This window comes from Lolium rigidum, chromosome 1 (assembly GCF_022539505.1).
Source record: "Lolium rigidum isolate FL_2022 chromosome 1, APGP_CSIRO_Lrig_0.1, whole genome shotgun sequence".
In the NCBI taxonomy this organism is placed as follows: domain Eukaryota; kingdom Viridiplantae; phylum Streptophyta; class Magnoliopsida; order Poales; family Poaceae; genus Lolium; species Lolium rigidum.
Genome location: NC_061508.1, coordinates 241,035,601 through 241,059,908, shown reverse-complemented (window position 1 = coordinate 241,059,908; position 24,308 = coordinate 241,035,601).

The following is a 24,308-nucleotide window of genomic DNA, read 5'->3' as shown; positions in this document are numbered from 1 at the left end:
ACTTGGTATAATAATTTGCCTCCTGGTTCTATTAAAAGTCCAACTGATTTGCGTGATGTTTTCTTTCGAAAATACTTTCCTGCTAGTGCTCAACATGTTGCTTTACGGAAAATTTATAGATTTGACCGGGGAGATGAAGAGAAATTGCACGAGGCTTGGGCAAGATTTTGTTCTCTTATCGAGCTCGACTTGGACATGATTTAGAAAAGAATGATCTACTTGATATATTTTATAGTGGACTAACCATTCGAGTCTAGGGCATATTTGGATAGTTGTGCTGGTTGTGTTTTCGGGAAAAGAACTCCGGACGAAGCTGAAGAATTATTGGCTAAAATAGGCCGGAATCATGATGATTGGACTACGCTGAACCAATTCCAACGCCAATATTGAAGAAGATGGGTTTAATTAAATTGAATGATGAAGATATGAGGGAAGCCAAGAAGTCTCTCAAGGATAAAGGTATTAAATGCGAAGATGTGAAGAATCTACCTCCCATAGAAGATATATGTGAGATAATTCCCCCTTCATCCATGATTGAGGTAAACTCCCTTCCAGCGCTTTACTAGGGAAGATATTCCGTATTCAAAACCTCCTGCGCAATGCTTAGATGAGTTTGATAATTATATTGTTAAGCAAGAAAATTTTAATATGAGAGTAGAGAATCACTTAATGGAAAATTCTCGAGCTATTGGTGAATTGCATGGTATTGTAGAGAGAACCTCCAATGATGTTAAGATGCTTGTTAAACATTTTCAAATGGTTCAAACTCAAATTGATCAACTCACTAAAGTGCAAAATGACTTATTAAAAAATAATTCTAAAGAGAAACATGCTTATGAAGTAACAACTAGAGGCAATGTTTCTACCCAGGATCCTCTATATCCTGAAGGGCATCCCAAAAGAATTGAACAAGATTCTCAACGAACTGAACCTAGTGCTCCATCTAAGAAAAAGAAAAAGAAACATAAAAATGTTGTAGAATCCTCTGAACTTGTTAATGATCCTAATAGTATTTCTATTTCCGATGCTGAAACTGAAAGTGGTAATGAACATGATAAAGATAATGATAAGAATGATGTTTCTGATAAAGAAGAAGTTGAAGATGAAACTGAAAAGCAAGATAAAAATAAAAAGTATACTAAAGAAGATTTTATTGCTAAGAAACATGGTAATGAAAGGGAACCTTGGGTGCAAAAGCAAATGCCTTTTCCTGCTAAGAAACTAAAATCAAAGGAAGAAGAACACTATAACAAATTTTGTGATTGGATGAAACCTTTATTTCTGCAAATACCTTTGACTGATGCTATTAAATTGCCTCCTTATTCAAAGTATATGAAAGATATTGTTACTAACAAAAGGAAAATTCCTAATGAGGAGATTTCCACTATGCTTGCTAATTACTCTTTTAATGGCAAAGTTCCAAAGAAGTTGGGCGACCCGAGTATACCTACTATTCCTTGTTCTATTAAGAATAATTATGTTAAAACTGCTCTATGTGACTTGGGAGCCGGTGTTAGTGTTATGCCTTTTTCTCTTTATAAGAGACTTTACTTAGATAAGTTGATACCTACTGATATATCTTTGCAAATGGCTGATAAATCTACTGCTATTCCTGTTGGTATATGTGAGGATGTTCCTGTTCAAGTTACTAATAATCGCTTGATATTAACTGATTTTGTTGTGTTGGAAATGCACGAAGATGATAATATGTCTATTATTCTTGGGAGACCTTTTCTTAACACCACGGGGGCTGTTATTGATTGCAATAAAGGAAAGGTTACTTTCAATGTTGATGATAAGGAGCACACCGTCTATTTCCCCAAGAGGATTGATAAAGTATGTGGAGTTAATACTATTTCTAATGTGAGAACTATCAAAGTTGGAACTATCGATTGTCCTATATATGAGCCTAAGGAAGGATATCAAAATCTTATGATTGGATCCATATCAATACAATTCAAGGTAACATGATTGATTTGAGGTTTATTTCTTCTTATGCTATGTAAAATTTATTTGGTGGTAAGACTTGATCAACCTTGTTAACAAATACTTTTTATATGCATAGAGGAGGTAAACAACATTTCTTTCTTCCTCCACTTGTTCTACTTGTTGTAGCACTTTTGTTTTGTAAAGTTCTTTAGTTAATTAGAGATTTCAAAATTTTTCCTGGCCAGTAATAATAAACTTAATACCCAGAAATGTGCATTTTTCAAAGTTTTCAAAAATTCACGAAAATTATACTGTTGGTCCTATTTTTCGACGAGGCACCTAGGAGCACCTGGGGATGACCAGTGTGGCACCCCAGGGCGGCACCCCACAGGCCGGCGCGGCCAGCAAGGGGGGCGCGCCACCCTGGTGTGTGGGTCCCCCTTTGCCCCACTTCAGCATCTCTTCCTCCCACACTCTTCTCTCTCCCGAAAAATCGACACCAGCTTCCTATCACTCGCGTTTTTGCTCAAGAACTCCAGATTTCTCGATCTCTTTGCTCAGCCCAGATTTCTGTCTGAGATTTGGCACATTTACTCTCCGGTATGTGACTCCTCCGATTATCCAAGTAGAATTTTGTTTGGTGGAGTATATCTTGAATATTTTGCTGCTGTAGGTAACATGTTTAGTGAGCTTGCATGCTTGTTCTAAGTGGTAGAAACTAGTTTTGATGCATGATTAGTACTCTAGCAAGTTCCTATGGTAGTTTCCCTCAATTATATGTCACCAAATCAGATTTTATATTGTTTGTTGAAAAATTTCAGAAAAGGGGGATGGACAACTTTAACTTTGGAGAAGTGTTCCAAGGGGAGACAACAAGCACGGGGAGGCCCTCGAGGTCATCCACCCGATTCGAGCAATCCTACAATGAGGATCTCATCGCACCAAGCTTCGCACCCGAGGAGGACAATGGAGTCCCTAATGCTTCATCCTTCCCATGTTATGACTTTTTGAGAAATGCAGGTTTGTTGGATGATTTCTTGACCCTCGTCGGTAAGGCAGGCTTAACCACCTATGTGGGAGATGAGAGTGAGCAATACTACACGCTCACTAAAATCTTTGTGGAGAGCTTCAAGTTCAACAATAAGCACTTTCGCCTGACAGTTTCATTCAAGATCTATGGTAAACCTATTACTATGAAGTTGGAATTTTTTTGTGCTGCATTGGGTATTGTCCCTGTAGGTACAACAAGGAAGATCGAGGACAACCCCAAGGAATTGCTGGAGCTCTATCGAGGGATCACCAATGATGATTGTCGCACCATTCAGCGTGGCAAGATAAGAAACATCCAACTCCCCGCCATTAAGTATTTTGCTTATTACATTGGCACTAGCATTCTTGGTAGGGAGAACACTAGTAACATATCTAGCTATCACCTTGGTTTCTTAATTGCTGCACTCATTGGGGACACGCCTTATCATCTTGGTGCTCTTGTTGCTCGCCGCTTGTCTAACAAGGGGCCTATATTTGGAGGAATTATTGCTTCACGCGTTTTAGCATATTTAGAGCTTCCTCTTGACCCTAATGATGTAAAAATAACTCCTATGAGGCTCGATATTGCTGCTATGAAGAGTCATCAATTTGTTACAACCGACTCTAGTTTAGATAAGATTGTCTATAGAATATTGTTTGCTGACGGGGAAGAGAGGGAAATCGTTTTGCCGCAGCCAGATTTGTTCAGTATTGACAGGAAACCATGGTCGCGCACTAAGGAGGAGGTGGATGAGCAATTGAAGATACAAGGCTTCCACCAGCAGCATGACTCCGAGAACGCCGAGCCCTCCTACGACTACACCGTCACGTATCCGAATGCTTCTTCTAGCACATACCCGGAATATGATCCATCTTCGTACTACGGAGGTGCTACTTCATGGGCACCATGGGATTGATCTCCACTTAGGCCAAAAGCCTAAGCTTGGGGGGAGGTATACCGGCATCACTCATTCTTTGCATATTATGGTTGCTGGATACTTGTACATACTTGTTTAGTTTCTTTGAGTGGTTTTCTAATGAGAGGGAGATGATATTTGGGGAAGTGCTGCCTGAAAACAGATTTTGGACTGTTAATAAAAAAATTCGTGCGCACAGCCAGAACGTTATTTTGAGCTGCCAATTTTTGTGCATGTTCCCCAGGTTGTTATCTAACTTTCATTAGTTGAACACTTTTCGAGCTGAGCAACGGAAGATTTTTGTAAAAATCGATTTCTGTACTGCTGTCAGGTTTTGGCAGATTTCTGCCATCCTGCTTTTCTGTGATTCTTCTAGTTTTCATTCTTTTGTTTTTGCTCTGTTCCTTTCCTAAAACACAAAAAGACCAAAAATATTTCTGTTGTTTCTCTTCGCCATTTGTTTATCTTGGTTTCTTATTCCCATTTTGCTTTATTTGCTGTTGCTAGTTTGCTATAAGAAAACCCAAAAAGATTTTGCTTTGTTTGCTTGTTTCCTTTTGTTCTTGTTTCCAAATTCGAAAACACCAAAAATATTTGCTGTTCTTCTTTGGTTTTGTAAAGTTCTTTATGAGTTCAATGGTCTTCGGTGGCCGGAGCGTGGTTTTCATTCCATATTATTCAAGCTACACAAGTGAAAAGGCAATAATGATGATCTACGACAATCTGATTGTGGTGAGAGGCTGGTATGAACTCTATTTGTTTTCATTTTTGTACATATACTCATCCATGTGAGCATACTTGGTTGGTGTGTGAGGTATATGTCATCTAAGAAAATCTAGTAGTTCATGATCTCTCATGTTTAGCTCCAATCTATTAATATGAGTAGCATGTCATGAATGTTTGCTTGCAATGTTTTATTCATAAATAGGTATGATATTGTGGTATCCTTCTCTGAATAATTCGTTTGAATTAACTTGGCACATGCTCACGCATGTATATGACTGAACAAGAGTCAATTAAGCCTCAATGATTTACATCGTCTCAGAGTTCTTGTATCACTTTTATGCCTCAGTTAATTTATTTTGACGCAAGAATGATTATGACAGTTACTGCTCTCTTGATTTGTCGCTCCCTAGTCTTTTGCTAGCCTTCACTTGTACTGAGCGGGAACCCTGCTCGTGCTTCCAAACCCCTGAAAACCAAGTTGTTCCAAAGTGTCCACCATAAATACCTATGCATGGCATTTCAAACCATTCCAAGTAAATTCTCATGCGCTACCTTTAAACCTTCAAAATGCTTCTCAATTTGTGTTAATGTTTCATAGCTCATGAGGAAGTATGTGGTGTTTATCTTTCAATCTTGTCATTTACTCTTGACGGACTTTCATATGGACTAGTGGCACATCCGCTTATCCAATAATTTTGCAAAAAGAGCGGCAATGGGGTTCCCGACCCGATTAATCAAACTTTACTAATAATTCTCTTCACATGTTTTGCTCTGATTCATCAGTAAGCAACTTAATTTCGCAAATAGACACTCCTCCATGGTATGTGATTGATGGAAGGCACCCGAGGATTCGGTTAGCCATGGCTTGTGTAAGCAAAGGTTCGGGGGAGTGTCACCCATAATAAAACTAAAATACGTGTGTACACAAAAGAGAAGAGGGATGATCTACCTTGCTGGTAGAGATAACGTCCTTCATGGGAGCCGCTCTTGAAAGTCCGGTTGGCGAGGTAGTTGGTGTACCCATTACCATTCGTTGACAACAAAAAACACCTCTCAAAACAATTTTACTCCTGTTTTAAAAATGAAAAGCTCTAGCGCATGTTAATCCCTGCTTCCCTCTGCGAAGGGTCAATCTTTTACTTTTACATTGAGTCTCCATCCTTTCTTTGAGTACTTTCTTGAGAGCACAATTGTCATTCTTAGTGTAATATGCTTATCTCAAAATATGATTGATTGTGGTATAACTTTGATGCTTTTATCTTTGACAATCACTGTTTCTAGTCTTTCTATGAACTTCAGAGGTGCCTGAGCATTTATGTTTTGCTGATCAAATATGGGCAAGCGAGATACCACTCTATCATACTCTTTTATGAACATTGCAATCCTGCTTATATACATGATTCATGATGCTTATTATTAATTGTTGGTACCTTTCCATGATTGACATAGCTATTAGATGATCTTATTTGCATGTATCTTATTATGAACTGCCTAAGTGTTAGCCATAGCATGAGAATATTTTCATCATATGAACAAATGTGTTCGTGAAAGTTCTTTTATCGCTCGGTTGTTAAGCTGAATTGCTTGAGGACAAGCAATAAGCTAAGCTTGGGGGAGTTGATACGTCCAAAACGTATCTACTTTCCCGAACACTTTTGCTATTGTTTTGCCTCTAATTTGTGTATTTTGGATGCAACTAACACGGACTAACGCTGTTTTCAGCAGAACTGTTCTGGTGTCTCGTTAGGAAAATCCTCGGAATTTATGCGAAAGGTCCTATTTTACCAGAATACTGACAGAGCCAGAAGGGCAAGCCAGGTGGGGGCCCGAGGGCCCCACACACTAGGTCGGCGCGGCCCAGGAAGGGCCCGCGCGGCCCTAGTGTGTGGCGGCCTCGGCTGGCCCCGGACACCCTCTTTCGGACTACTTATTGCCTTCGACCTAAAAACGCACGGGGGAGAAGTCGAAGTTGCCAGAAACCCCCAGAACGCCGCCACATCGCGAAACTCCGTCTCGGGAGCCAGAAGTCTCCGTTCTGGCACTCCGCCGGGACGGGGAATTGGAGGAGATCATCGCCATCATCACCACCGACGCCTCTCCATCGACCAGCAATGTTTCCCCCATCCATGTGTGAGTAATTCCCCTGCTGTAGGCTGAAGGGGATGGTAGGGATTGGATGAGATTAGTCATGTAATAGTATAAGATTGTTAGGGCATAGTGCCTAGTGTCCGTAATTGGTACTTTGATGATATTGTTGCAACTTGTTATGCTTAATGCTTGTCACTAGGGCCCGAGTGCCATGATCTCAGATCTGAACATGTTATTATTTCATCATGATATTCATTGTTTATGGTCTTACCGCAAGTTGTATACACATGTCGTTGTCCGGAACCAATGGCCCCGAAGTGACGAAATCGGGACAACCGGAGGGGATGGTAGTGATGTGAGGATCACATGTGTTCACGGAGTGTTAATGCTTTGCTCCGGTACTCTATTAAAAGGAGTACCTTAATATCCAATGAGATTCCCTTGAGGCCCGGCTGCCACCGGTTGGTAGGACAAAAGATGTTGTGCAAGTTTCTCATTGCGAGCACGTACGACTATAATTGGAACACATGCCTATTGATTGCTTTGTACTTGGACACCGTTTTATTATTATCCGCAAATGCCCTGCTTGATTGTTACATGAGTTTCTCTCATCCATGCAACGCCCGTTATCCGTCCCCGTGCCTACAGTATTTTAATCCTGCTGTTTACTATAATCACTACTGCTGTCTCTGTTACTCTGTCGCTGTTATTTCACTACTCGCTACTTGCTATAAAATTGTTACTACTTGATAAACTCTTGCGAGCAAGTCCGTTTCCAGTGCAGCTGAATTGACAACTCCGTTGTTAAGGCTTTCAAGTATTCTTTGTCTCCCCTTGTGTCGAATCAATAAATTGGGTTTTACTACCCGCGAAGACTGCTGCGATCCCCTATACTTGTGGGTTATCAGAGCCTCCTACTTCTGAGAGGATCCTCTTCTCCTTCAGGGAGAGCAACTGGCTGGATGGACTCGCACGTGCTCTTCAGGAAGCACTTGCCCGTCTGTGCGGGCAGAACGGGGTAGCACTCTTAGCGTCTCGCTATGCTCACCTCGTGAGGCGTGATGCCGCAGGAGTACCCATGGAGCTGTAGCCCCACCCCAAGTTGAGGCACCACGCTGAGCATCTGGACTTCATGCTGTACCACACTCAGCAGGATCTGGACAACGCCACTCCTACGCCAACCAGACTCACCTCGCACTGGCTAATCATGCCGATGCAATCAAGATGCTTGCCAAGGACCGCAAGTCACTTCGCCTGCAGCGTGCCAAGAAGGACGCTACCATCACGCGCCTTCGCGCCAAGATAGCATCCTTGGAGGCCACTGTCAAGGCCCAAGAGGACCAGCTGAGAGAGATGGAAGATGAAGGTGAAGACATTCAGGGAGGAGGAGCCTTCCTGAGTGATGACGATGACTTCGAGGAGGACGAGAACACTGACATCGAGGACTACGAGTTCCTGGAGGCCGGACCCGATGACTTCGTCCCGATCGATGTTGATGAGGAGGAGTAGTTGCACTAGATCACTTATGTAGGTGTGAGTTGTATCCCGTCCCTTGTATCGTAGCATGAGAAGTGGTTCTTAAAACCATGGGAAGTGTTAGTTTGTAATGTGTGATGTTGAATGAATGAATGAATGTTTGTGTTTGTCATCAAAAGAATTCAAGTTTTAAATTTTTGAACTTACCCAAAATAAGCCATAGAAAATTCCCTCTCATCTCATGATCTATCTCAATGTTCAGATGGCCCCTCCAACCCGTGGTGCAAATCAAGACGCCATGATGCAACTGCTGCAGACCCTGATGGCCGACAGGAAGACTGACAGAGCTGAACGCCAAGCCAACATCGCAACACTGCAAAACCTTGCCAACCAAGGCCATGGGAATCATGACCACCCCGGATCAAAACTCAAGAACTTCCAGAACACCAACCCTCCGGTGTTTAGCGAGACCGAAGAACCCCTCGATGCCGACGACTGGCTCCAGACCATGGAGAACAACCTAGAAGTGGCGGGAGTTGAAGCCGCCGACAAGGTCTTGTTCGCAACCCATTACCTTGCCAGACCAGCCCGAGCCTGGTGGACTAGCACCCGTGCCATGAACGCAGGTCAAGTCATGACTTGGGAAGATTTCAAGCTCAAGTTTAGCAAGTACCACGTGCCCCCGGGTCTAATCAAGAAGATGAGGGATGAGTTCCGCGAACTCAAACAAGGACGGATGACGGTGGTAGAATACCACGACCGGTTCCTTACACTGTCAAGGTACGCCCCCGACGAGACCGACACCACCGAGAAGAGGCAGGAGAGATTCCTGAACGGACTGCATGACGAGATGCAGACTGTGCTAGTCAACATCCCCTTTGCCGACCTTGAAACCTTGGTGGACTCCGCCATCCAGATGGAAGGCAAGCTCAACCAAGCCAACGAGAACCGCAAACACCGCATGATGCACCACAGTGGGCCCATCAATGCCCCGAAGTATCGCCCTAGCTCAAGCGGACGTTTCGCCCCAAGAAACAACAAGCCCCAGATGCAGACTTCACGCCCGGGTTATCAGAACCGGAGTGGAGGAAACTCCAGACTAGGAGGCCACAACAACAACAACAACAACAACTTCAACCGCGCTCCGCCCAGAGCCCCCAACAACAACAACAACAACACCAACACCGCTCCAAGGACTGGGAGCAACGCCATCCCCGTCGCCCCCAAGGACAAGTCCACCATCACTTGCTATGAGTGTGGAGTGGTGGGACACTACTCCAACGAGTGCCCCAAGAGGTTAGCCAAGAATGCCGCCAACACCGCTGCCCCTGCTCAGCAGCAACGCCGCGTCTCCACCGGCCGAAAGTTCGCCCCAAACAACCCCAATAACCGCAACGGCCGTCTCTTCCACATGAACGCCGAAGAAGCTCAGGAAGCATCAGATGTTGTACTGGGTATGTTTTCTGTCAACTCAGTACCCGCCAGAGTGTTGTTTGATTCTGGAGCATCGCATTCTTTTGTCACTGAATACTTTGCATGCACAAGTAAAATCCAACCCATCAGTTTGAAGCATGTTATGATAGTTCAAATACCTGGGTCAACCACCAAAGCTAGAAAATTTTGCAAAGATGTGCCTATCAGAATCCATGAAGTAGATTTTTATGCCAATCTGATTGTTCTGGGAACCAAAGGTTTGGAAGTCGTGCTAGGAATGGACTCGATGTCAAAACACCATGGACTGATTGATTGTGCTAAGAAAGCCATCACCATGACTAGTAGCACCGGTATCCTAGTAGAACATGTATCTGAAAGACTGCCCAGAAAGTTTACCTGCAACCAAAGTGTAGCCAAGCCAACTCTGGATCAGATCAGGGTCGTTTGTCGATACCCTGATGTGTTTCCGGATGATCTACCCGGTATGCCCCCTGATCGGGATATCGAGTTTATCATCGAGTTAATCCCCGGAACTAGACCTATAGCCCAGAGAGCCTATAGTATGAACCCAACAGAACTAGTGGAGCTGAAGAAACAACTTGATGATATGTTAGCCAAAGGTTTGATCCAACCAAGTGCCTCACCCTGGAGATCCCCAGTTTTGTTTGTGGACAAGAAGGATGGTGCCTGATGGCGCGTGAGACACACGTCTATTGGGAACCCCAAGAGGAAGGTGTGATGCGTACAGCAGCAAGTTTTCCCTCAGTAAGAAACCAAGGTTATCGAACCAGTAGGAGATGAAGGCCACGTGAAGGTTGTTGGTGGAGGAGTGTAGTGCGGCGCAACACCAGGGATTCCGGCGCCAACGTGGAACCTGATGCGTGCAGTCGACACGTCCGTTGGGAACCCCAAGAGGAAGGTGTGATGCGTACAGTAGCAAGTTTTTTCCCTCAGAAAGAAACCAAGGTTTATCGAACCAGGAGGAGCCAAGAAGCACGTTGAAGGTTGATGGCGGAGGAGTGTAGTGCGGCGCAACACCAGGGATTCCGGCGCCAACGTGGAACCTGCACAACACAATAACAGAACTTTGCCCCAACGTAACAGCGAGGTTGTCAATCTCACCGGCTTGCTGTAAACAAAGGATTAGATGTATAGTGTGGATGATTATGGTTGTTTGCGAAGAACAATAAAGAACAATTGCTGTAGATTGTATTTCAGATGTAAAGAATAGGACCGGGGTCCACATATCACTAGTGGTGTCTCTCCCATAAGATAGCAGATGTTGGGTGAACAAATTACAGTTGGGCAATTGACAAATAAAGAAGGCATAACAATGCACATACATATATCATGATGAGTACTATGAGATTTAATCAGGGCATTACGACAAAGTACATAGACCGCTATCCAAGCATGCATCTATGCCTAAAAAGTCCACCTTCGGGTTATCATCCGAACCCCTCCAAGTATTAAGTTGTAAACAACGGACAATTGCATTAAGTATGGTGTGTAATGTAATCAACACAAATATCCTTAGACAAAGCATCGATGTTTTATCCCTAGTGGCAACAACACATCCACAACCTTAGAACTTTCCGTCACTCGTCCCAGCATTTAATGGAGGCATGAACCCACTATCGAGCATAAATACCCCCTCTTGGAGTCACAAGTATCAACTTGGCCAGAGCCTCTACTAGCAACGGAGAGCATGCAAGAACATAAATAACATATATGATAGATTGATAATCAACTTGACATAGTATTCAATATTCATCGGATCCCAACAAACACAACATGTATGATTACAAATAGATGATCTTGATCATGATAGGCAGCTCACAAGATCTAACATGATAGCACAATGAGGAGAAGACGACCATCTAGCTACTGCTATGGACCCATAGTCCAGGGGTGAACTACTCACACATCGATCCGGAGGCGATCATGGCGATGAAGAGACCTCCGGGAGATGATTCCCCTCTCCGGTAGGGTGCCGGAGGCGATCTCGTGAATCCCCCGAGATGGGATTGGCGGCGGCGGCGTCTCTGGAAGGTTTTCCGTATCGTGGCTCTCGGTACTGGGGGTTTCGCGACGGAGGCTTTAAGTAGGCGGAAGGGCAGGTCAAGAGGCGCCACGGGGCCCCACACAACAGGCTGGCGCGGCCAGGGCTTGGGCCGCGCCGCCCTGTTGTCTGGCCACCTCGTGGCCCCACTTCGTCTATCCCTCGGACTTCTGGAAGCTTCGTGCAAAAATAGGACCCTGGGCGTTGATTTCGTCCAATTCCGAGAATATTTCCTTACTAGGATTTCTGAAACAAAAAACAGCAGAAAACAAGCAATCGGCTCTTCGACATCTCGTCAATAGGTTAGTGCCGGAAAATGCATAAATATGACATATAATGTGTATAAAACATGTGAGTATCATCATAAAAGTAGCATGGAACATAAGAAATTATGGATACGTTTGGGACGTATCAGAACCTGCACAACACAATCAAAATACTTTGCCCCAACTTAACAGTGAGGTTGTCAATCTCACCGGCTTGCTGTAAACAAAGGATTAAACGTATGGTGTCGAGAATGATGTTTGTTTGCGAAGAACAACAGAGAACAGAGATTGCAGTAGATTGTATTTCAGATGTAAAAGAATGGACCGGGGTCCACAGTTCACTAGTGGTGTCTCTCCAATAAGAAATAGCATGTTGGGTGAACAAATTACAGTTGGGCAATTGACAAATAGAGATGGCATAACAATGCACATACATATCATGATGACTACTATGAGATTTAATTAGGGCATTACGACAAAGTACATAGACCCCTATCCAGCATGCATCTATGACTAAAAAGTCCACCTTCGGGTTAGCATCCACACCCCTTCCAGTATTAAGTTGCAAACAACAGACAATTGCATTAAGTATGGTGCATAATGTAATCAACACAAATATCCTTAGACAAAGCATTGATGTTTTATCCCTAGTGGCAACAGCACATCCACAACCTTAGAACTTTCTCGTCATCGTCCCGGATTCAATGGAGGCATGAACCCACTATCGAGCATAAATACTCCTCTTGGAGTCACAAGTATCAACTTGGCCGAGCCTCTACTAGCAACGGAGAGCATGCAAGAACATAAACAACATATATATGATAGTTCAATAATCAACTTGACATTGTATTCCATATTCATCGGATCCCAACAAACACAACATGTAGCATTACAAATAGACGATCTTGATCATGATAGGCAGCTCACAAGATCTAAACATGATAGCACAAGAGGAGAAGACAACCATCTAGCTACTGCTATGGACCCATAGTCCAAGGATGAACTACTCACACATCAGTCCGGAGGCGATCATGGTGATGTAGAGTCCTCCGGGTGACGATTCCCCTCTCCGGCAGGGTGCCGGAGGCGATCTCCTGAATCCCCCGAGATGGGATTGGCGGCGGCAGCGTCTCTGGAACTTTTTCCGTATCGTGGCTCTCGGTAATAGGGTTTTCGTGACGGAGAGTATAAGTAGGTGGAAGGGCAGAGTCGGGAGGCTCACGAGGGGCTCACAGCATAGGGCGGCGCGGGCCCCACCCTGGCCGTGCGGCCCTGTGGTGGTGGCGCCTTGTGGCCCCACTTCGTATCCTCTTCGGTCTTCTGGAAGCTCCGTGGAAAAATAAGACCCTGGGCGTTCGTTTCGTCCAATTCCGAGAGTATTTCCTGTGTAGGATTTCTGAAACCAAAAACAGCACAAAACAGGAACTGGCGCTTCGGCATCTCGTTAATAGGTTAGTGCCGGAAAATGCGTATAAATGACATAAAGTATGTATAAAACATGTGAGTATTATCATAAAACTAGCATGGAACATAAGAAATTATAGATACGTTTGAGACGTATCTAGCATCCCCAAGCTTAGTTCCTATTCGCCCTCGAGTAGGTAAACGATAACAAGGATAATTTCTGAAGTGACATGCTATCATAATCTTGATCAATACTATTGTAAAGCATATGAGATGAATGAAGTGATTCGAAGCAATGGTAAAGACAATGATTAAACAACTGAATCATATAGCAAAGACTTTTCATGAATATTACTTTCAAGACAAGCATCAATAAGACTTGCGTAGGAGTTAACTCATAAAGCAATAGATTCTTAGTAGAAAGTTTTGAAGCAACACAAAGGAAGATATAAGTTTCAGCGGTTGCTTTCAACTTCAACATGTATATCTCATGGATGTATATCTCATGGATAATTGTCAACACAAAGTAATATGATGAATGCAAATAAGCAAGTATGTAGGAATCAATGCACACAGTTGACACAAGCGTTTGCTTCTAAGATAGAAAGAAGTAGGTAAACTGACTCAACATAAAGTAAAAGAAAGGCCCTTCGCAGAGGGAAGCATGGATTACTATTTTTGTGCTAGAGCTTTTCATTTTGAAAACATAGAAATAATTTTGTCAACGGTAGTAATAATTCATATGTGTTATGCATAAAACATCCTATAAGTTGCAAGCCTCATGCATAGAATACCAATAGTGCTCGCACATTGTCCTAATTAGCTTGGATTTACATGGATTGTCATTGCATAACATATGTTTCAACCAAGTGTCACAAAGGGGTACCTCTATGTCGCCTGTACAAAGGTCCAAGGAGATAGATCGCATTTGATTTCTCGTTTTTGATAGATCTCAACTAAGGACATCCATACCGGGACAACATAGACAACAGATAATGGACTCCTCTTTAATGCTTAAGCATTCAACAACGAATAATATTCTCATAAGAGATTGAGGATTGATGTCCAAACTGAAACTTCCACCATGATTCATGGCTTTGGTTAGCGGCCCAATGTTCTTCTCTAACAATATGCATACTCAAACCATTTGATCATGATAAATCACCCTTACTTCAGACAAGACGAACATGCATACCAACTCACATGATATTCAACAAAGGTGTAATAGTTGATGGCGTCCCCAGAAACATGGTTACCGCTCAACAAGCAACTTATAAGAAATAAGATACATAAGTAACATATTCAATACTACAATAGTTTTTAAGCTATTTTCCCATGAGCTATGTATTGCAAAGACAAAGAATGAAATTTTAAAGGTAGCACTCAAGTAATTTACTTTGGAATGGCAGAGAAATACCACATAGTAGGTAGGTATGGTGGACACAAATGGCATAGTTTTTGGCTCAAGGATTTGGATGCACGAGAAGAATTCCCTCTCAGTACAAGGCTTTGGCTAGCAAGGTTGTTTGAAGCAAACTCAAGTATGAACCGGTACAGCAAAACTTACTTAAGAACATATTGCAAGCATTATAAGACTCTACACTGTCTCCTTGTTGTTCAAACACTTCACCAGAAAATATCTAGACTTTAGAGAGACCAATCATGCAAACCAAATTTCAACAAGCTCTATGGTAGTTCTTCATTAATAGGTGCAAAGTACATGATGCAAGAGCTTAACATGATCTATTTGAGCACAAAAATTTCCAAGTATCAAATTATTCAAGACAATATACCAATTACCACATGAAGCATTTTCTATTTCCAACCAAATAACAATGAACGAAGCAGTTTCAACCTTCGCCATGAACATTAAAAGTAAAGCTAAGAACACCAGTGTTCATATGAACGAGCGGAGCGTGTCTTTCTCCCAAACAAAGAATGCTAGGATCCGAGTTTATTCAAACAAAAACAAAAACATACAAACGCTCCAAGTAAAGCACATAAGATGTGACAGAATAAAAATATAGTTTCACTAGAGGTGACCTGATAAGTTGTCGATGAAGAAGGGGATGCCTTGGGCATCCCCAAGCTTAGATGCTTGAGTCTTCTTGAAATATGCAGGGATGAACCACGGGGGCATCCCCAAGCTTAGACTTTTCACTCTTCTTGATCATATTGTATCATCCTACTCTCTTGATCCTTGAAAACTTCCTCCACACCAAACTCAAAACAAACTCATTAGAGGGTTAGTGCATAATCAAAAATTCACATATTCAGAGGTTACATAATCATTCTTAACACTTCTGGACATTGCACAAAGCTACTGAAAGTTAATGGAACAAAGAAATCCATTCAACATAGCAAAAGAGGCAATGCGAAATAAAAGGCAGAATCTGTCAAAACAGAACAGTCCGTAAAGACGAATGTTTCAGGGGCACTTAACTTTCTCAGATGAAAAAGCTCAAATTGAATGAAAGTTGCGTACATATCTGAGGATCACACACGAAAATTGGCAGATTTTTCTGAGTTACCTACAGGGAGGTCTACTCAAATTCGTGACAGCAAGAAATCTGTTTCTGCGCAAGGTAATCCAAATCTAGTATCATCCTTACTATCAAAGACTTTACTTGGCACAACAATGCAATAAAATAAAGATAAGGAGAGGTTGCTACAATAGTAACAACTTCCAAGACTCAAATATAAAACAAAAGTGCAGAAGTAAAATAATGGGTTGTCTCCCATAAGCGCTTTTCTTTAACGCCTTTCAGCTAGGCGCAAAAAGTGTGAATCAAGTATTATCAAGAGATGAAGCATCAACATCAATAGGTATCTTAGATGCTCCATTATCTATATTTCCCATAGTGGTGCTAAGGGCTTTATCAATTTTAGGCTTATAATAATTCTTTGGCTTAGGCACTTTAGAGACATACATGAATTTTTGCTCCTTACCCACATAAGCTTTCTCCTTAAACTTAAGAGAAGAAAAAGTTGAACCCAAGGTTCCCATGGCTTTTTCAAGTTCACCAATCCTATGGGTTTGATTATCATGGATAGCACAAGTTTCTATGACAGTAATTCTTTCATCAATTCCTCCTAGAGATTTATCAAGTTTATCAGTATTATCAAGTAATATTCCCAATTTAGTTTCAACAATTGGAAGATTTTTCTCTATGGCCTCCAACTTTTTCATGACATATTCAAGAGAGATTTCAATTTTAGCTTCATTAACAGGTGGTATTCCAACTAGACTCTCAATAATGCAACTAGCTTCTAAAGCAGGAGTGCCTAGGAAATTACCTCCCGCAAGAGTATCAAGAACATACCTATTCCAGCTAGAGATACCAACATAAAAGTTCCTAAGTAGGATAATAGTGGAGTGTTTCTTAGTGCACCTATGATGAGCATCACTAATTCTATACCAAGCATATTTAAAACATTCTCCCCCTTGTTGCTTAAACGAACGAACTTCAACTTCAGGATTACTCATTTTTAGCAATAGTAAATAAAGCAAACTAAATAAAGTAGAGTAAATGCAAGTAACTATTTTTTTGTGTTTTTAATATAGAGAATGCAAACAAGACAGTAAATAAAGTAAATGCAAGTAACTAATTTTTTGTATTTTTGATATGGAGAAAGCAAACAAAGCAGTAAATAAAGTAAAGTAAAGCAAGACAAAAACAAAGTAAAGAGATTGGATGTGGGAGACTCCCCTTGCAGCGTGTCTTGATCTCCCCGGCAACGGCGCCAGAAAAATTGCTTGATGGCGCGTGAGACACACGTCTGTTGGGAACCCCAAGAGGAAGGTGTGATGCGTACAGCAGCAAGTTTTTCCTCAGTAAGAAACCAAGGTTATCGAACCAGTAGGAGATGAAGGCCACGTGAAGGTTGTTGGTGGAGGAGTGTAGTGCGGCGCAACACCGGGATTCCGGCGCCAACGTGGAACCTGCACAACACAATCAAAATACTTTGCCCCAACTTAACAGTGAGGTTGTCAATCTCACCGGCTTGATGTAAACAAAGGATTAAACGTATGGTGTGGAGAATGATGTTTGTTTGCGAAGAACAACAGAGAACAGAGATTGCAGTAGATTGTATTTCAGATGTAAAAGAATGGACCGGGGTCTACAGTTCACTAGTGGTGTCTCTCCAATAAGAAATAGCATGTTGGGTGAACAAATTACAATTGGGCAATTGACAAATAGAGAGGGCATAACAATGCACATACATATCATGATGAGTACTATGAGATTTAATTAGGGCATTACGACAAAGTACATAGACCGCTATCCAGCATGCACCTATGCCTAAAAAGTCCACCTTCGGGTTAGCATCCGCACCCCTTCCAGTATTAAGTTGCAAACAACATACAATTGCATTAAGTATGGTGCGTAATGTAATCAACACAAATATCCTTAGACAAAGCATTGATGTTTTATCCCTAGTGGCAACAAGCACATCCACAACCTTAGAACTTTCACATCACCTGTCCCAGATTCAATGGAGGCATGAACCCACTATCGAGCATAAATACTCCCTCTTGGAGTCACAACCATCAACTTGGCCAGAGCCTCTACTAGCAACGGAGAGCATGCAAGAACATAAACAACATATATATGATAGTTCAATAATCAACTTGACATTGTATTCCATATTCATCAGATCCCAACAAACACAACATGTAGCATTACAAATAGACGATCTTGATCATGATAGGCAGCTCACAAGATCTAAACATGATAGCACAAGAGGAGAAGACAATCATCTAGCTACTTCTATGGACCCATAGTCGATGGATGAACTACTCACACATCAGTCCGGAGGCGATCATGGTGATGTAGAGTCCTCCGGGTGATGATTCCCCTCTCCGGCAGGGTGCCGGAGGCGATCTCCTGAATCCCCCGAGATGGGATTGGCGGCGACGGCGTCTCTGGAACTTTTTCCGTATCGTGGCTCTCGCTAATAGGGTTTTCGCGACGGAGTGTATAAGTAGGCGGAAGGGCAGAGTCGGGAGGCTCACGAGGGGCCCACACCATAGGGCGGTGCGGGCCCCACCCTGGTCGCGCGGCCCTGTGGTGGCGGCGCCTCGTGGCCCCACTTCGTATCCTCTTCGGTCTTCTGGAAGCTCCGTGGAAAAATAAGACCCTGGGCGTTCGTTTCGTCCAATTCCGAGAATATTTCCTGTGTAGGATTTCTGAAACCAAAAACATCACAAAACAGGAACTGGCGCTTCGGCATCTCGTTAATAGGTTAGTGCCGGAAAATGCGTATAAATGACATAAAGTATGTATAAAACATGTGAGTATTATCATAAAACTAGCATGGAACATAAGAAATTATAGATACGTTTGAGACGTATCAGTGCCACTCGCTTATGTACGGATTACCGTAAGCTTAACGATGTCACCATCAAGAACAAGTACCCCCTATACAAGATAGAAGACCTGTTCGATCAGTTGACCGGTGCCAAAGTGTTCTCTAAGATTGATCTTAGGACTGGTTATCATCAGCTGAAGATTCGTGCCACTGATATTCCAAAGACTGCCTTTACCACCAGATATGGGTTGTATGAGTACAAAGTCATGTCGTTTGGATTAAACAATGCCCCAGCTTATTTCATGAACCTCATGAATAAGATCTTCATGAACTTTTTGGATAAGTTTATCGTTGTCTTCATCGATGACATTCTTATCTACTCCAAATCCGATGAGGAACATGAGCAACATTTGGAGATTGTCCTAGAAACCCTTAGACAACACAAGTTGTACGCCAAGTTCAGCAAATGCGAGTTTTGGTTGAAGGAAGTAGGATTCCTGTGACAGATCTTGTCTGCAGGAGGAATTTCCGTAGATCCCGCCAAGATTAAAACTGTTACAGAATGGCAAGCCCCAACCACTCAGACCGAGGTCCGCGCTTTTCTTGGATTAGCCGGATATTACCGCAGATTTGTCGAAGGCTTTTCAAGCATAGCTAGACCAATGACCCAACTGTTGAAGAAGGATAAGAAGTTTGAGTGGACTGACAAATGTGAAGAAAGTTTCCAGCAACTTAAGAGTAGATTGACCTCAGCCCCAATTCTGATCATGCTGGACATCACCAAGCCCTTTGACGTCTATTGCGACGCCTCCAAGATTGGTCTTGGATGTGTGCTTATGCAAGAAGGCAAAGTGATATCATACCTATCAAGACAACTGAAGCAACATGAGCAGAATTATCCAACCCATGACTTAGAGCTTGCAGTCATAGTCTTAGCCTTGAAAGTTTGGCGTCATTACCTCATGGGTAATCGATGCGAGATCTACTCCGACCACAAGAGCCTGAAGTATATCTTCACCCAGAAGGAGCTGAATATGAGGCAGCGCAGATGGATAGAATTGATCAAGGATTACGACATGGAAATTCACTACCACCCCGGTAAGGCCAATGTGGTAGCAGATGCCCTGAGTCGACTGCCGTGTCAGTTGAACTCCATGATCGCAATCGAGCAACCCAGCCTGTTTCATGAGTTTGAACAGTTTAGACTTGAACTAGTTAATGAAGGATTCCTAGCCAGCATAGAGCTTCAACCCACCTTGATTAGCTAGATCAAGGAAGCCCAGAAAGGAAACACTAGCATCGACGGAATCAAGAGCCAAATCACTGCAGGAAAAGCACCAGGATTCACCGTAGATGAAGCCGGAGTTCTTTGGTACAAAGGACGCCTATGTGTGCCAGCAGATTCTGAGCTGAAGCAAGTCATCCTGAAGGAAGCCCATGACACCCTTTACTCAATTTATCCCGGAGGTACCAAGATGTATCAAGACCTGAAGGAACAATTCTGGTGGCATGGAATGAAGAGAGAAATTGGAAGCTACATCGCCAAGTGTGATATCTGTCAGCGAGTCAAGGCGGAACATCAGCGACCCGTAGGATTGCTGCAGCCACTGCAGATTCCAGAATGGAAGTGGGACTCGGTAGGAATGGACTTTATCACAGGTTTGCCCAAATCCAGCAAAGGAAATGATTCTATATGGGTAGTTGTTGATAGGTTAACCAAGGTAGCCCATTTCATCCCCATCAAGACCACATACCAAGGCCCAAAGTTAGCTGAGTTGTACATCTCCAGAATAGTCGCCCTGCACGGAACCCCGAAATCGATTGTGTTAGATAGAGGATCCCAATTCACCTCAAGATTCTGGCAGAAAGTGCATGAAGGACTAGGAACCCGGCTGAATTTCAGCACCGCCTATCATCCGCAGACCGATGGACAGACGGAAAGGGTCAACCAGATACTGGAGGACATGTTGAGAGCATGTGTACTGCAAGATGGATCCAAATGGGAAGACTGCCTGCCTTACGCAGAATTCTCTTATAACAACAACTACCAAGCCAATTTACAAATGGCCCCCTTTGAAGCCCTGTACGGAAGGAAGTGCCGTACCCCTCTGAATTGGTCAGAAGTTGGAGAGAGCCAAGTCTTTGGACCAGATGTTCTTCGTGAAGCCGAAGAGAAGGTGCAGAAGATCCGCGAGTACCTCAAGACGGCGCAATCAAGATAGAAGAGCTACGCCGACAACAGACGCCGAGAGATGACCTTCGAGATCGGAGATTTTGTCTATCTCAAAGTACCCCCCCTGAAAGGAATGCAGAGATTCCAACTGAAAGGAAAGCTTGCACCTCGATATGTCGGACCCTTCAAAGTTTTTGAGTTGCCGAGGCGAAGTACCGTACCAACTGGAGTTACCAGAAGAAATGTCGGCTGTGCACGACGTGTTTCACATCTCCTTACTCCGGAAGTGTCTAGAAGTCCCCGAGAAGACCGAAGTGTTCAAGAACATCGATCACAGATCGGTGGACATCCACAAGGACTTGATGTACCGCGAAGTGCCGATTTGCATACTGGAAGAAGCTTTCAGAACCACCCGCACCCGAAGCATCAAGTTCCTGAAGATACAATGGAGCAACCATACCGAAGATGAAGCCACTTGGGAACGCGAAGACTATATGAAGAAGGAGAACCCAGATCTCTTTAGTACCTAATTTTCTTTTAGATCTCGGGACGAGATCTTTTGTAAGGGGGAAGGGTTTGTAACATCCCAAATTTCAAATAAAGGAAGAAGAAGAATTTCAAAGATCCAAAATTTAGAACCAACAAAAACTTTTATTTGCATCTAGTGCTATGCATAGGACTTGTGCATTTTTGTGTGATATGCCATGATGAGTGCTTATATGTTTATGTGCTAAACCCTAAAACCCTAAGTAGATCAAGAAAAGATCATAATTCAAATTAAATAAAAAGAAAAGAAATCAAATAAGAAAAACCCTAAAACCCTCACATATGGTTTATGCCATTTTCAAATCTTTACCCTACACCAAATTGACTTTCACCATTAGTTGTATTATGTTACTAAACACTTATTACAACTCTTGGAATCAAATAAACTCAAATCAAATCAAGTTTGAACTCAAAATGTGATCACATGTAATAATGGTCAATTCTGCCAATTACAATCTGGTCACTACTTTGAGCCCCTGGATTTCAAGATTGTCAAACCAAACAAATCCAATTCTTTGCACCTCATCCAAGAGCACATCAAGGTGAACAACTTTTGTAAAGACCACCATATCAAATTCATCCTGGATCAAAAACTATGTTGATGCAAAGTTGAGACTTTTTAACAATTTCAACAATCTCACACTTTGAAAATTTTGCTTTTCTTTTATTTTTGCAATGCCACCACCACCATTGTGTGTCTCTGGTCATTTGCAACCAATCCAACCCACTCAATTTCAAATTTTGGAACCACTTTGCAAAGAACAAATTTAGCAAGAATTTGAAATTGCAAATATGGCCAAATCTCAAACACTATTTGGAATAGTGTTGGCTCACCCTACCTTAACCATTGATGCCCTACCTGTCCCCTGGTCCCCTCTCTCTCTCACACCAGCATAGGCACCCTAGGAGCAAGGCCACACATGGCTATGCCATGGCCATGCCGGCCATGGTCACCATGTCCACCCAACCCCTCTCTCCTTCCTCGCCAGCCACGGCCACCGTGCCATTTCGTGCCACCTCGCACCCCTGCACCTGCCTACGCCAGCCATTGTCGAGGAGGAGCACGACAGTCGCCGGATGACGCGCGCCCAGCCATGCCGACGCCGTCACGCGTGCACGCCCGCAGACATGCCTTGGCCACGAGTCGCCTCGCCACCTCGCGCAGCCCCTGGCCCCCCTCTCTGCACGTCGAGCATCGCCGCACCACCACGAAGCTGCCAGACAACCTCGCGACCACGACCCGTGGCCGCCGCCGCCGGAGACGAGGAAGAAATCCCGCCGTTGCCGCGCCAGAACATCGCAGCACCCCGACCAAGTTAGGCACCTCCTAAGCTACCTGTCGCCACCCAGAGGACCGCCATGACGTACTGAACACCGCCGCGCCCTCGCCTAGCTCGATAGACCGCCGGAGAAGCCACTCCCATGTCGAGTTCGCCGAAGCACCACGGCCTCGCCGCGCCGCTATAAAAGGAGCCCTCCTCTCTTCGAATTCGACACACCACCACTCCTCCCTCTCACCACTGATCCTTCCTAGCCCCTCTCTCTTCCACATTAGCCACTCCCTCGCCGGAATTTGAAGCTCGTTGCCCGCGGAGGTGCTGAGAAGGGCGCCGTCGACTCAGGCCGCCGTTGGAGAAGCCGCTGCTTCCATCTGCTTCCTCGTCCTCGACAACCTCTCCGCAGCTCATCGCCGACCCTCGCCACGCCGCCGGTGAGTCTCCGACCCCCCCCCCACCGTCGCCGCGCCCGTGGCCATCTCTCGTCGGAGACGACGACGCTCGTCGTCCGTCCGATCCGCGTCTAATCCTACAGCGCGAAAGGAGCGTACCGCTTCGGCGGTTAAGACCCGCTGACGCGTGGACCCCACGCTGTCAGGCGGCCCGCTGCGCTGGACGCACTGCTGGGCCGGCCCATTTCCTTTTTCTTCTGTGTGGCCCGTTAGGTTTCCCGCCAGCCCGTTTCGTTTGAATTCCAAATTCCAGATTAAATCAATTTGCAAACTGATGCCATTTTCCACATTAAATAGGGACAAATCTACTTGGCCAAACTTCACAAATTTTATACCGTTGGAAAGCTAGTGAAAAGATCTACACAACCCCACTGGTCTCACTGTGAGATTCATTGTAGAAATAATGTGACAAAAAGAACAATTCAGAGACTTTTGCACATTCAAATAATTATTAAAAATCAACCAAAAGTGATATTAAGTTGATTTCAACTCTCATAGCTCACTTTTCACTTACACTAATTGTTTCTGCAAAAATATGGTGTGGTTACTTTGAGTGATCATGGCCTAGTTTAAATAAAGGACTATATGACTATTGTAGTCAAATGATATTGTCCAAAACTATTAGGTAAATCATATGAAGTGTTTTGCTTCATTTAAATCTTGTCCCAAGTACTTTCATATGAAGTTGTGACCCTGGTCTAAATACTCTCACATGAAATTACTTGGTGATATTAAATCATATTTAGTATTGTTAAATAGTATGAGGTTTTCTACCTCATTTAAATTATTTTCCCCAAATGATGATGATGAATGGTTGACCTTGGTCAACATAGATTCATACATGATTGTTGGAGGAAATTAAATCTTAAGAAGATTCAATGAGAGGAAATTATTTCCTCAAAGAACTATATGGAAACTATCATTTACATATGTAATGAGAGGAAATTATTTTTTCTTTAAGAAAGAAAACTAAACTCAAATAATATGTTATGTGTGTCATGAGATTAGAATAGTTTGTGTGAAGCCATTGTGTGCTTAGTATATATATTGAACCTTGTTGGGTGATTGTATCTCGTATTCGTTTTTAGACGCTAGTACCGGAGAATACCAAGAGGAGGAAGGCTTCTACCAAGAATAGGAAGAAGAGAACTGTGATCACTACCCCAACCAAGGCAAGCTAACATTCTTGCAAGTGCAAAGCCCTTTGGGGCAAGGC